The 12969-nt window shown below is 39.5% G+C and overlaps 1 protein-coding gene across 7 annotated transcripts in view; it reads left to right on the top strand.

Moving 5' to 3' along the window:
* Positions 1–12969, top strand: part of BTRC (beta-transducin repeat containing E3 ubiquitin protein ligase) — a 178696-nt gene that overhangs the window by 108979 nt on the left and 56748 nt on the right. The gene's annotated exons all lie outside the window — the stretch shown is intronic.

Here is a 12969-nt window from a genome sequence, read left to right as displayed (position 1 = left end):
TTCAGCTGTGATGATTACATTCCGAGACCTAAATTACTTTTGTAGTTTCCACTAGAGAGATTGACTTTTGCAGTTGTTCCTAGAGAGAATGACTTCTAAAATTTCTCTCTAGCAAAGTAATTGTGTCAGACCCAAGAACTGATTGCACCTTAGTTGAAGTGGCCTTTGTTCTTGATCATTTATATGTCATTTTGTTTTATAAATTATGTTTTTAAAGGATTAGACTATTAAAATTTAAGCCTAGTTACTAATACTCTCTAGCATGCTATCTAGTAAATCCATTCTTGAGAGGAATCTCTAGACCCTAATTCATTTTATTTTATATATTTCTGCCAAATATGAGATGGACAGGTGAGATGGACAGCAGGACCAATCCTTAAAACTTGGTGAGATTCAGATAATAAAATGTGTTCTTTTACATTCCCAAGTCATTATGGTCAATCTAGGTTATTATCGCTACTCAGTTTGCACTCAGACATTGACTAATAATTAATAAAATTATTATAATAAGGATATTATGTGATCCTTATTATTGGTCCCATTCAATGCATGTTAAATTTTACAACAAGATGAAGTTAATAATCTATATATAGAAGATTATAGAAGTTTTAAGTTATAATAAAGGCGCATACTGCCAAGATACTGGTAAGATTTTTGAAGAGTTTTTGCAGATAGCATGACAGTTTTAATGGTGCAAAAATAAAAACTGAATCTAAAAGTACATTCAAATGTCGAAGTTGAATTATCAGAAAAAAATACTTGATACTTAAGCATGTAATCCAGTATCCTTCATCTCTTTTGGATTAATACATCTATATAATTAGTCATTTAGGCTGAGGCTTATTACACATGGAGCCTAAAATACATGGATGTGTACATGAATATATATATATGTATATATATATGCATACATTTGTATGCTGTCTCCATCTAAAGACTCTGGGTAGTTTACAACATGCAACAAGACAAAATAAAATAAATGAAAACCATATTCTCCTTCATTAAAGCCATTACTCTAATTAAAAACATTTTTAAAAAAACTTGTGTAAACAAAAACAGATTGCAGATAGGATGATATCACAAAAACATCACTCAAATGTCTGGCAACACAAAATCTTTTTAACCACTTTTTAAAAAAATTAAAATAATCTTTGGCCGAATAGGCTGTTCCATGACATTGGGGCTATAGCTGAGGAGACCTGCCTTTAGAACTGTGTTCTTAAGCTTATGAGGGTCAGGAATCCAAAATATCCTGTTGTGTCTGTAAATAGTTTGCAAACAAGGAAAATAGCAGATTGCAAAAGCAGGGTTTAGAGCGGGAGATTCCAGTGCAATCATTGGTTAAAGTAACAAGAAGCGGGAAAAAGAGTGTTGATGATTGGTTACAGTTCAAACAGTTCCACTATAAAAGCTTGCAACATTTGACAGTTGACTTATGTGTATTCAATAAACTCTTCATTGTGAATCACTCTGAGTCCTCGTCTATCAGAACCAAACAATTGGCGACGAAGGTGGGATAGACAGAAGACCAGAGAAGTGGCGAAATAGCTGTGCAAAAGCGGCAAATTCAAAAAGGTGTCACAGTCAACCGAGCGGCCGCGGCGGAATAAAGAAAATTCTCCGAATGGCGCAAATTGGGTCATTGAAAGAATTCGACCCAAACTTCCCAGAGGATTGGGAAGAATACATTGGACAAGTCGAAGGGTTCCTGCTTGTGAATGGAATTACGGACGACCGGAAAAAGGCGGCAGCGTTACTGACAATTTGCGGCACACCAGTTTATCGAATCGCTGTGGGACTGTGTCAACCACAGCCGGTCTCAAGTGTGCCGTATGCTGACCTCTTAGCCAAACTAAAGGTTCACTTCACGCCTAGGAGATCCGAACTCTTCTGGCGGCGCATTTTTGAGAAAAGGAACCAGAGACCGGGCGAATCAATACAAAAATTCGTTGCTGCCGTCAGGGAAGCCGCAGTACACTGTAAATACGATAATTTAGAAATAAGAATTCGGGACCGAGTAGTATTGGGCTTGCGAGACGAGCAGCTGCAAAACAGAATAATCGCCAAACCCACTGGCGATCTGCAAGAAGTGTTGGATGAACTTTTAACATACGAATCCACAGGGTATCGCGACCCCCCCCCCACAGTAGCATGGCAGCGTCTGCCGAGATCAACCAAGAAGGCTATGTGGACTGCGGGGAGGTGGATCAGCAATGGGAAGAAGACATTGCCGAAGTCTCCAGACGATTCGGGAAATTGGCGCCAAAACCATCCCGAAGTGAGGGGCCTGAACCAAACCGCCGTCACCAAGCCGCAACACCGCAACGACAAATGACAGGGGCCCAACGACCATGGAGAGACTCCACGACAAGACCGCGCGACAACGACAACCGGTGCGGCAGCTGTGGGGGCAACCATCCCCGCGCTTCTTGCCGATTCCGTACCGCCAGATGTAGAGCGTGTGGGAAGACCGGCCACATCCAGGCCATCTGCAGGAGTCGTGCACGCGACAACCGCCTTCATGAAGTCGATGTGTGGCCCGAAGGTAAGGTAACCCCTTATTCTAGTGGCAAAGAGACCCCTAGACCGAGGGTTAAAAGTCCAAACCGCGGGGAGGTGGCGCGTGTCAACCGCAGTAGGAAGGGAAAAAATAACAATTTTCCAGAAGGAAAATTAAAAATAATAGTCCATTTGCAAGGGGTTCCTTGCAAAATGGAAATAGACTCAGGGGCTTCAGTGTCAATAATATCCAGTGAAACCCTTGAATGGATTGAACAAATAAGTGGAAGAAAAATTCCACTTAGTTCAACAAAAATCCAATTAACTGATTTTCAAAAAACCCCAATTAAAATAAAGGGAAAAATTACCATTAGCGTTAAATTTAAGGGGTTTAAGGGGGTCTTAGATCTAATAGTTACTGAGGGACAAAGGACTAGTCTAATTGGCCTTAATTGGTTCCCGGCCCTGGGCATTTGGATTGGGGGAATAAATTCAATTATTAAAAATAAGACCCTCGAGTCAGTCTGCAATGAATTTGTAGACGTATTCGATGGGTCTCTTGGTAAATACAAAGGGCCCCCAATTAAATTTAATCTAGACCCATCAGTCAAACCTATCAGGCTTAAGGCCCGAAGGGTGCCTTTCGCCCTGAAGCAAAAAATCGAGGCCGAGCTCGACAAGCTTGTAGGCCAAGGCGTCTTAGAACCAGTCGAGGGAGGCTTGTGGGAAATGCCGATCGTCACACCCCTCAAACCTAACGGGGATGTGAGGATCTGCGCTGACTACAAAGCCACCCTGAACCTGGGAATGAAAAAACACGCTTACCCGGTCCCGACGGTGAAGCAGGTCCTCGCTATGATACAGGACGGCGCCATGTTTGCCAAGTTAGACTTGGCGCAGGCGTATTTGCAATTAACCGTGTCTGAAGAGGCTGCAGAAGCTCAGACGATAGTTACCCACAAGGGGGCGTTCCGAGTCCACAGACTGCAATTTGGTATTGCAGCAGCTCCAGGCATCTTTCAAGAAGTGATGGAGAGGACCTTAAAGGGCATACCTGGTGTATGCCCTTACTTTGATGATGTCTTGATAGCTGGAAAAAATGAAGAAATATTAGCAGAGCGGCTAGAACAGGTATTGCAAAGATTTAGGAGGGCTGGATTGAAATTAAAAAAAGAAAAATGTTGCATTGGGGTCAAGTCCACTGAATTCCTTGGATTCAGGATTGACAAAAATGGAATTCATCCTACCCCTGATAAAATCAAAGCAATTAAATTGGCCCCTGAGCCTAAAAACAAGGCTGAACTACAAGCCTTCCTTTGCTTAGTAAACTTCTATCATACATTTGCGCCACACAAAGCTGCTATCGCAGAACCCCTCCATAGACTTCTTGATAAAAAGACCCCTTGGCAGTGGCTTAATAAACATAGAGTGAGTTTCCAAACTTTAAAGGACATTCTTTCCAGCCAATCAACAGTAACCCATTTTATAGAAAATAAACCAATTTATTTAGCATGCGACGCTTCACCTTACGGTGTAGGGGCTGTTATCAGCCACCTTGACAACCAAGGTATCCAAAGACCAATAGCATACTATTCCAGGACGCTAACCAAAGCAGAGCGGAATTATGCTCAGATAGACAAGGAAGCATTAGCAATCGTGGCAGGAGTAAAAAAGTTCCATGATTACTCAGCAGACTGCCATTAAATATCACGGAAGATGACCCTGCCCCTGTGGGACAAATAATGTCCTTACTGGACATTCCTGACTGGCCCTTAACTGCTAAAGAAATAGCTGTGGCAACAAATAATGACCATACTCTAAAGAGAGTTATGGCCTGGGTCCTTAGTGGGTGGCCAAATACCAACCCGGATGCCAAGTACATCCCTTATTTTAGAAGGAAAGATGAACTGTCAGTTCATTTGGGATGCATACTGTGGGGGAACCGTGTGGTCATTCCCGAAATCCACAGACCCGCAATTTTATTAGAGTTACATGAGGGGCACCCGGGAATAGTACGTATGAAGGCATTAGCTAGGAGCCACTTGTGGTGGCCAGGACTAGACAATGACATTGAAGAATGCGTTACCAATTGCTATTTGTGCCAACGTTCTAGGCCTGAGCAACAACACACTCGTACGCATAAGTGGGAGTTAGCCAGGAATCCTTGGTCCAGGATTCATATTGACTTTGCTGGACCCTTCCAAGGGTTAACCTTCCTGGTAGTAGTGGACAGCTTCTCTAGATGGCTAGAGGTAGTACCAGTCAGTTCATTAACCTCAGGTAAAACAATACAGGTATTAAGGGGCCTCTTTGCCACTCATGGGTTACCTGATGTAATTGTGTCTGATAATGGGCCCCAATTCACCTCTGTTGAATTCCAGGATTTCCTCAAGGCCAACTTGATTAAACACAAGACATCAGCACCCTTCCACCCGTCCACCAACGGCTTGGCTGAACGAAATGTGAGGACCACTAAAGACGCATTAAAGAGAATCATCCGTGGCGACTGGCATCAAAGACTGGCCGAATTTTTGCTGACCCAACATACGACCCCATGTACAGCTACTGGCAAAAGCCCAGCTGAAATGAGGTGGGGAAAGAGACTAACCACCAAATTGGACAGATTACACCCTGACAGACTTATACCAAGTGCAGAACTGGACATTCCAAACAGATCATTCAAAGTGGGGGATTTAATCTGGGCCAGGAACTATGCACAAGGAGACAAATGGATCCCAGGGGTGGTTACTGAAATATTGGGTCCCTTGTCTTACACTATTGAGGGGGAAGGGAATAGGATCAGCAAAAGACACATAGATCAGCTTAGAAAAAGAACTATTGGTTGTGTGCCAGTTGATGGGGATCAAAGTATATACGGGGGGAACTTTACATCAAGGTTCATTGATAACAACACGCCAGATAGTGGGGAAGCAGAAACGCAAAATAACTCATCCCCTGGTAACCAACAACAATTTAGTCAAATTGACTGGGAATTGCCCCCTCGGAGTAGGCCAGCGATAGCTGATCTTCAAACACAACAAAATCCACAAAGTAGTAACAGGGAAGTGTCAGAGTCAGTTAGCCAAGAGTCCAGGTCCACCAGAGGGAACCAGCCTAGCAGACAACCAGATAGGAATGACCCTAGTATCCATAGCAATAGATACCCTACAAGAGTCCATAGGCCACCTAAATATTTAAAGGATTTTGTACATAAATAACAACAACTGGGGGGTAAGGGGTGTTGTGTCTGTAAATAGTTTGCAAACAAGGAAAATAGCAGATTGCAAAAGCAGGGTTTAGAGCGGGAGATTCCAGTGCAATCATTGGTTAAAGTAACAAGAAGCGGGAAAAAGAGTGTTGATGATTGGTTACAGTTCAAACAGTTCCACTATAAAAGCTTGCAACATTTGACAGTTGACAGTTGACTTATGTGTATTCAATAAACTCTTCATTGTGAATCACTCTGAGTCCTCGTCTATCAGAACCAAACATATCCCATTTTGGAAACACTGTGATGATGGACCAATTCTATTTGATGAAGACATTCCACAAAGTAACTGAGAGTCGTGGCATATTGGTGTTTATAAGTCAATACCAATACTTTCAATTGCACTTAGAAACCTATCAGCAGGTCAATGTAGCATCCATAGAACCAGTGTTACTCTACTACAGCAACTTTTCCTCACTAACAGACAGGCCAGCAAACTTTCTTCAAAGCAGCCCTAAGTAGAGTATCCTAGAAGGCTTGAACTATTGTCATAAGCATTCTGCTCTGAAAATGGCTACAGCTGGACAACATCCCTTCTAACTACAGCCTCAACCTTCTGATCAAATAAGAGTCAAGAACTCATGAAGAACCTAGTCACAATCCCATTGCTTCAGGACAAGTATTAAGAGGACCCTCAGAGGCTGAGATGAAAGGGAGTATTTCAAAATATGACAGGGAACAGATCAGTATTTCAGTCTTACCTGATAAAAGCCATTGATCCTTCAATATGGGAAAGTTACGAAATCCAGACAATTCACTGAGATCCCCGCTTAATGAATAAATGAGGGATGAGTTTTTAAGATTCATTTTTAAATAATAAAATTCTTCCTTGTATGTTGCTTCCTTGTATGCTTGTTATTTAGGGGCTTTACAGGGAGTGTAGCCACTTTAAGAGCCAGTGTAGGAGTTGGAATTGTGCTTGATTGTCTCCACTTTCAGCTCTTTCAAAGAGCCATATGGGGCATAGATCCAGACAGCTATACAAATGTAGCTTCCTTTTGTTAAAGTATACTAGAATCATATTACTTTCAATGAAGCAAAATCTATTTTTCTTTACCCATAATATTAGCCTGGACTTGCTACATATTTCAGGTTTTTTTTCATCTTACATAGTAAACAGTCTACATTTGATAAATGAACAACTGGTGCAGAATCCTCTTTAGGAAGATGAAAACAAAGTGATTGAAGACCTCCTTAAATTGCCAATAGTCAACCAAATGGCAACTGGGACTCAGTTTAACTATGTGTAAAGTTAACAACCTAAGATATGCAGATGATACCACTCTAATGGCAGAAAGTGAAGAAGAACTAAAGAGCCTCTTGTTGCGGGTGAAGAAGGAGAGTGCAAAACTTGGGTTGAAACTTAACATTAAGAAAACCAAGATCATGGCATCCGGCCCTCTCAATTCCTGGCAAATAGATGGGGAAGAAATGGAGGTAGTGACAGATTTTATTTTCCTGGGCTCCAAGATCACTGCAGATGGGGACTGTAGCCCAAGAAATTAAAAGACGCTTGCTCCTGGGGAGGAAAGCCATGGCAAATCTAGACAGCGCACTAAAAAGGAGAGACATCACCCTGTCAACAAAAGTGCGTATAGTCAAGGCTATGGTCTTTCCAGTTGCAATGTATGGCAGTGAAAGTTGGACCATTAAAAAGGCTGAGTGCCAAAGAATTGAGGCCTTTGAACTATGGTGCTGGAGAAGACTCCTGCGAGTCCCTTGGACTGCCAGGCGATCAAACCAGTCAGTCCTAGAGGAGATCAACCCTGACTGCTCTTTAGAAGGCCAGATCCTGAAGTTGAAACTCAAAATACTTTGGCCACCTAATGAGAAGGAAGGACTCACTGGAGAAGAGCCTAATGCTGGGAAAGATTCAGGGTAATAGAAGAAGGGGATGACAGAGAATGAGGTGGCTGGATGGAGTCACTGAAGCAGTAGGCGTGAGCTTAAATGGACTCCAGAAGATGGTAGAGGACAGGAAGGCCTGGAGGAACATTGTCCATGGGGTCGCGATGGGTCAGACACGACTAAGCAGCTAACAACAAAAAGTTATATGGTTTATATTCTGGTTGCACAGCCAATTGGAAATAGTCTGATCTGCTTTCTTTAAGATCTATAATTTGTAAGAATATTTATGTAATGATATGTAAGAAATTAAAATTTACAATTTATATACAGTCCATAAAGTACTTGGGTTTATATTTTTTTCAAAATACATTAGTATGTTGAACTAAATATGTCTAAATGTATAGATGCAATTTCAGGAGATTTACTCAATGGCAAAAACTTCATTAAGTCTCTGGGGTAAAATTAATGTAATTAAAATGAATACTACATCAAGATTAATGTATATTTTACAAGATATTCTAATGTTAATAATTCATATCAGATACTTTACACAGATCAACAAACTAATGAGATTTTTTTTATGACAGGCCAAATTGAGTTTGCCTTATGGTAAAGGGAGCTTTAGCCTGCCAGATTTTTAACTGTATCATTGAACTTTCATTTTAACACCTATATTTTTCTGGAAAGAGAACTTTTTTTATTGTTGTCCTTTTACGGCTTCTTTAGAGGGTAAGTGTGTAATGCTTTGAAATCTTGGCAAGTTTTAGAATCCAAGAATACTAAATAGAGATCTTCATTTCCAAACTTGAAGGCTGCTAGACATACAGCATGTGATTCTTAGAATATAGCCAATGAACCTTTGATCCAGACCACATGGTAATTGGCATTATAGGATAATTCAAACTTAAGTTATGCTTAAGATACTGTATGATTTGGTTTAGTCTAGCCATAGCTTTGTTTTTGTTTAAATCATAGTACATGTTAATATAACTTTGGATAAACATTAATTAATGATGTAATATTAAATTATATTCATAAAATAAGAATTTGTCATTTTATGTAGAACTTCTATTCTGCTGAACCTCAGTCTCAGCAAATAGGACTTACATAAATGGAAATATATTTATCCTCCAGATACCAAGGAATGGATATAAGTTTGTGATCTATTTTTAGAAAGTCTGTATGTTCTAGAAATTATAAAATTAAGCAATGTTCCTATCTGCCATAGATGTAATCACCTTAAAGACTGATTTAATTCTAACTTAATTTGTTGTTGTTAGTTGCAAAATCGTGTCCAACCCATCGCGACTCCATGGACAACATTCCTCCAGGCCTTCCTGTCCTCTACCATCTTCTGGATCCATTTAAGCTCATGCCTACTGCTTCAGTGACTCCATCCAGCCACCTAATTCTCTGTCGTCCCCTTCTTCTATTGCCCTCGATCTTTCCCAGCATTAGGCTCTTCTCCAGTGAGTCCTTCCTTCTCATTAAGTGGCCAAAGTATTTGAGTTTCAACTTCAGGATCTGGCCTTCTAAAGAGCAGTCAGGGTTGATCTCCTCTAGGACTGACCAGTTTGAACGCCTTGTAGTCCAAGGGACTCGCAGGAGTCTTCTCCAGCACCATAGTTCAAATACCTCAATTCTTTGGCGCTCAGCCTTTCTTATGGTCCAACTTTCACAGCCATACATTGCAACTGGGAAGACCATAGCCTTATACACACTTTTGTTGGCAGGGCAATGTGTCTGCTTTTTAGTGTGCTGTCTAGATTTGCCATGGCTTTCCTCCCCAGGAGCAAATATGTTTTAATTTCTTGGCTGCAGTCCCCATCTGCAGTGATCTTGGATGTAACTTAATACTATGGGGAAAATGAAACCAAAACCAAGGTATGGAACTTTTTTTCTGTTTTATCTGCTTCTTCAATTTATTTTAATCACTACCAATGTAAACCCACTGCTAGTGCTTCAGGTGTTTGTATTCCAATAATAATAATAATAATAATAATAATAATAATAATAATAATAATAATAATAATAATAATAATAATAATAATAATAATAATAATAATAATTAATAATAATAATAATAATAATAATACCACCTTTATTGTCAAAGTACAACATGTGTACATTGAGATTAGCTGAGCCTCCCCCCGTGCTCTCTTCCCCCCAACACACAGTGACAACAAACCCTCCATCCCACCACACTATGTTAACCAACTATACCACACACCGGCCTCCCAAGTCAATTCTGCATAAGATTATGTCCCATTTAAAAGCCTAACAGCCCACGGATAAAAGCTATTTTTCAGCCTGTTGGTACGGCTGGCTATATTCCTATATCTCCTACCGGATGGTAGGAGAGTAAAGAGATACCGTCCAGGGTATGAGTCATCCCTGAGAATCTTCCTCACTCTTCCAAGGCAACGAGCCCTGGCGATGTCATCCAGTGGTGTCAGGGAACAGCCCACAATGTCTTGTGCTGTGCTCACTACCCTCTGTAATACTTTCCTATCCGCGGCTGTCAGACCAGCATACCAAACCACAATACCATACGAGAGGACGCTCTCTATAGTAGACCGGTAAAAGAGGGTCATTAGCCGTTGTTCTACCCTGTTCTTCCGCAAGACCCTAAGAAAGTGAAGCTTGTGTTGGGCCTTTCTAGCCACCTGAGTTGTGTTAACTTTCCAGGTCAGATCTTCACAGAGGTAGACTCCCAGAAATTTAAAGGAGGAAACTCTCTCTACACAGTTCTCTCTGATGTGAAGATATGTGCTAAGTAGTGCATATTGGGACAAAATAAACTGACTTCATGTATACATTAATGAGGTTTGAACTTTAATAAATAACCAAGAAAACATTCCAGAGGTCATGTTGGAGAGCTCAGTTAAAGATGGTAGCTCAGTGTGTGGCAACACAGCAAAAGGCAAAGTCCATGCTAGTGATGGTTGGGAATGAGATTGTAAATAAAATTTTCAACAAATTGAAATGTCTGTACAGTATGTCTGCATCTTGTATGCTGTCTACAGTTCTGGTTGCCTTACTTGGAATGCGGCCTATTTTTTTGGTTTTCACATTTGAAAAGTGATATAGTACATTGGGAAAAAATACAGAAGAAAAACTAAAATTAGGGCATAAATACTTCTCATATGCGGAAAGGATAGGATGTTTGACCTAGCTCAGGAAAAAGATGAGGGAAGGAGACATGATTGTGATATAAACTGGACAGTTAGATTTCTCTGAAAATGCTGGGACCAAGGGTCATTCAGTGAACCTTTGGAAGGCGATTTAGGACAAAAGAAATTCACACAGCGCATGTGGAATTCTTCCTCATGAGAGGAAAAGATGGTTACTATCTTGGGTGAAACATGCTGCCTTCCCTTTGCTCATCTTCTTTCAGGAGACCTTCAGACTCTAGGGTGATCAGAGGCATCCATATATTATTATTATTATTATTGTTTATTTTTAAATTATTTTTAACATAATCTTTGTTCACTTTATACACTGTCTAGATTTGGTCTGATTGGGGTGGTCTACAAATACTATAAAAAATTCTGAATCTATAAAAATATTGTTTTTGATGAACAATAATTAACTCTGAACTGGGCAAATGTACTTCCAAATGTCAGTTGCAGGAGAACAATGGTATCTACATTTACAATTTAAAATATTAAATGTTGAACCGGGCTAAAACAAATAAAAGCGCCCACTTTGGGGCTAAAAAATCAGCATCTTCAAAACTCTGTTAATAAATATATTACTGTTAATTCTCCTGACCTCAGGATTCATGTAGATTCTTTTGATTGCCTGTGTACTTGGACTAAGTTCTCTCCTATAACAATAATTTAGAACATATAAAAATGAATAATAACTCAATTAACAGTGACATCACCAAAATAAGTTGTTAATTGAGTGAAGCTTATAATTCCTTAGTGGAGCTGACTGATAATACCTTCCTTGTAATGTTTTGATAGAAAGTAATAAACATGTTTAATTAATGCCAGTGTGAAGCTTGAGATTTTGTAAAACTTGAGTAAAATAAGTAAATCATATAACTGAACTAGAATGCTTCTCTGTGCTGTTAATTTAAGACTGTCACTTCAATTTGAAGTCCTGATTTATATTCTTCAATATTGATTAGTGGGGTACATTTGATGGCTGTGTAGAGAAAAAAACGCAATTAAACCTCACAGTAAGTTAAATGCATTGTAACCTGTGATCTAGATTTCTTAATTCAGACAGATCAGGCAGTGTATGGTAACTGATTTATAAGAAAATTTTGGTTCGAAATCCTAAAGTGATTAATTCTATATTGTTTAAAGAAATGAGTGTTTCCTTCTTGTATAATATATATATATTCACTGAGGCGGGAGAAGGGGAATATTACTTATAAACTGGAAAGAAAGGAATATTTTGTTAAGCCAAAGCAGTTGGTTAGTTTGATTCAGCATTCTTCTAGCATTAACTTTCTCAAATTGTAGGAAAACTCAGAATTGCCATCAAATAGCCCTTTTAAATGTAGTTAAAAAACAACAACAGATATTGTTTATGAGAAATGTTAGAAGAAGAGCTAGCGGTGTGTTTTTAATTCAGGGTTAAATACAGTGAAAGAATATTTTCATTGTTTCTGATATAATGCCCCTGGGAGGCTTGACTTTAGCTGTTTTCAGTCACTCATCTTCTTGCTGCAAGTGCTAAAGGGGAGGGGGGAAAGGACAATGTAATTGCAGTTATCCTAACTCAACCCAGTGTGTGTGTGTGTGTGTATCTTTCTCTAGATGACAGACAAAATAATCATTAACTTCAAAAAACTCAACAAAGTTTGGAAATCCCCTGTTGATTAAATATTGAAGTTGCTGTGATAAGTAAGGTAACTTTGCTAAAGTGCTACCTCTCTAGGGCACTTCTCCGAACTCCAGGAATTTGTTAGTTGTTTCATATTGGTATTGATTTCAAAGCAGCTGTCAGAATGTAGCGTGTCTATCAGGAAGAATTATGAAGCCTCAGCAATAAAAAATAAACAGTTCCATTAGCTTTTGGAATTCAGGTAGCTCAACAGTCGAGAAGATTACTGACTTAGTTTAAATAACATATTTAGGAAGAGCCTTTTAGAAAATGTCATTTTCAGTTAAGGAGCTTGGAGCTATTAGTATTGGCTCTCTGTATGACAAATGTCATTGGCCCAAATGACAAGAAGTAAGAAAATATTTTATAATACTGAGTTATCTCTGCCTAAAATACTCTAAGAGATAAAATACTCTAAGAGATAAAATACTGAGAATTTTCTGCAAAAATGGTTTTAAATTAAAGAAAAGGCATACTGGTAATGATAAAAAATAATGGACAAGATCACATAC

Source organism: Vipera ursinii, assembly GCF_947247035.1.
Source record: "Vipera ursinii genome assembly, chromosome: 5".
Classification (NCBI taxonomy): Eukaryota; Metazoa; Chordata; class Lepidosauria; order Squamata; family Viperidae; genus Vipera; species Vipera ursinii.
Note: the sequence above shows the minus strand (reverse complement) of the source record. Positions and strands in the feature narration are given on the sequence as shown.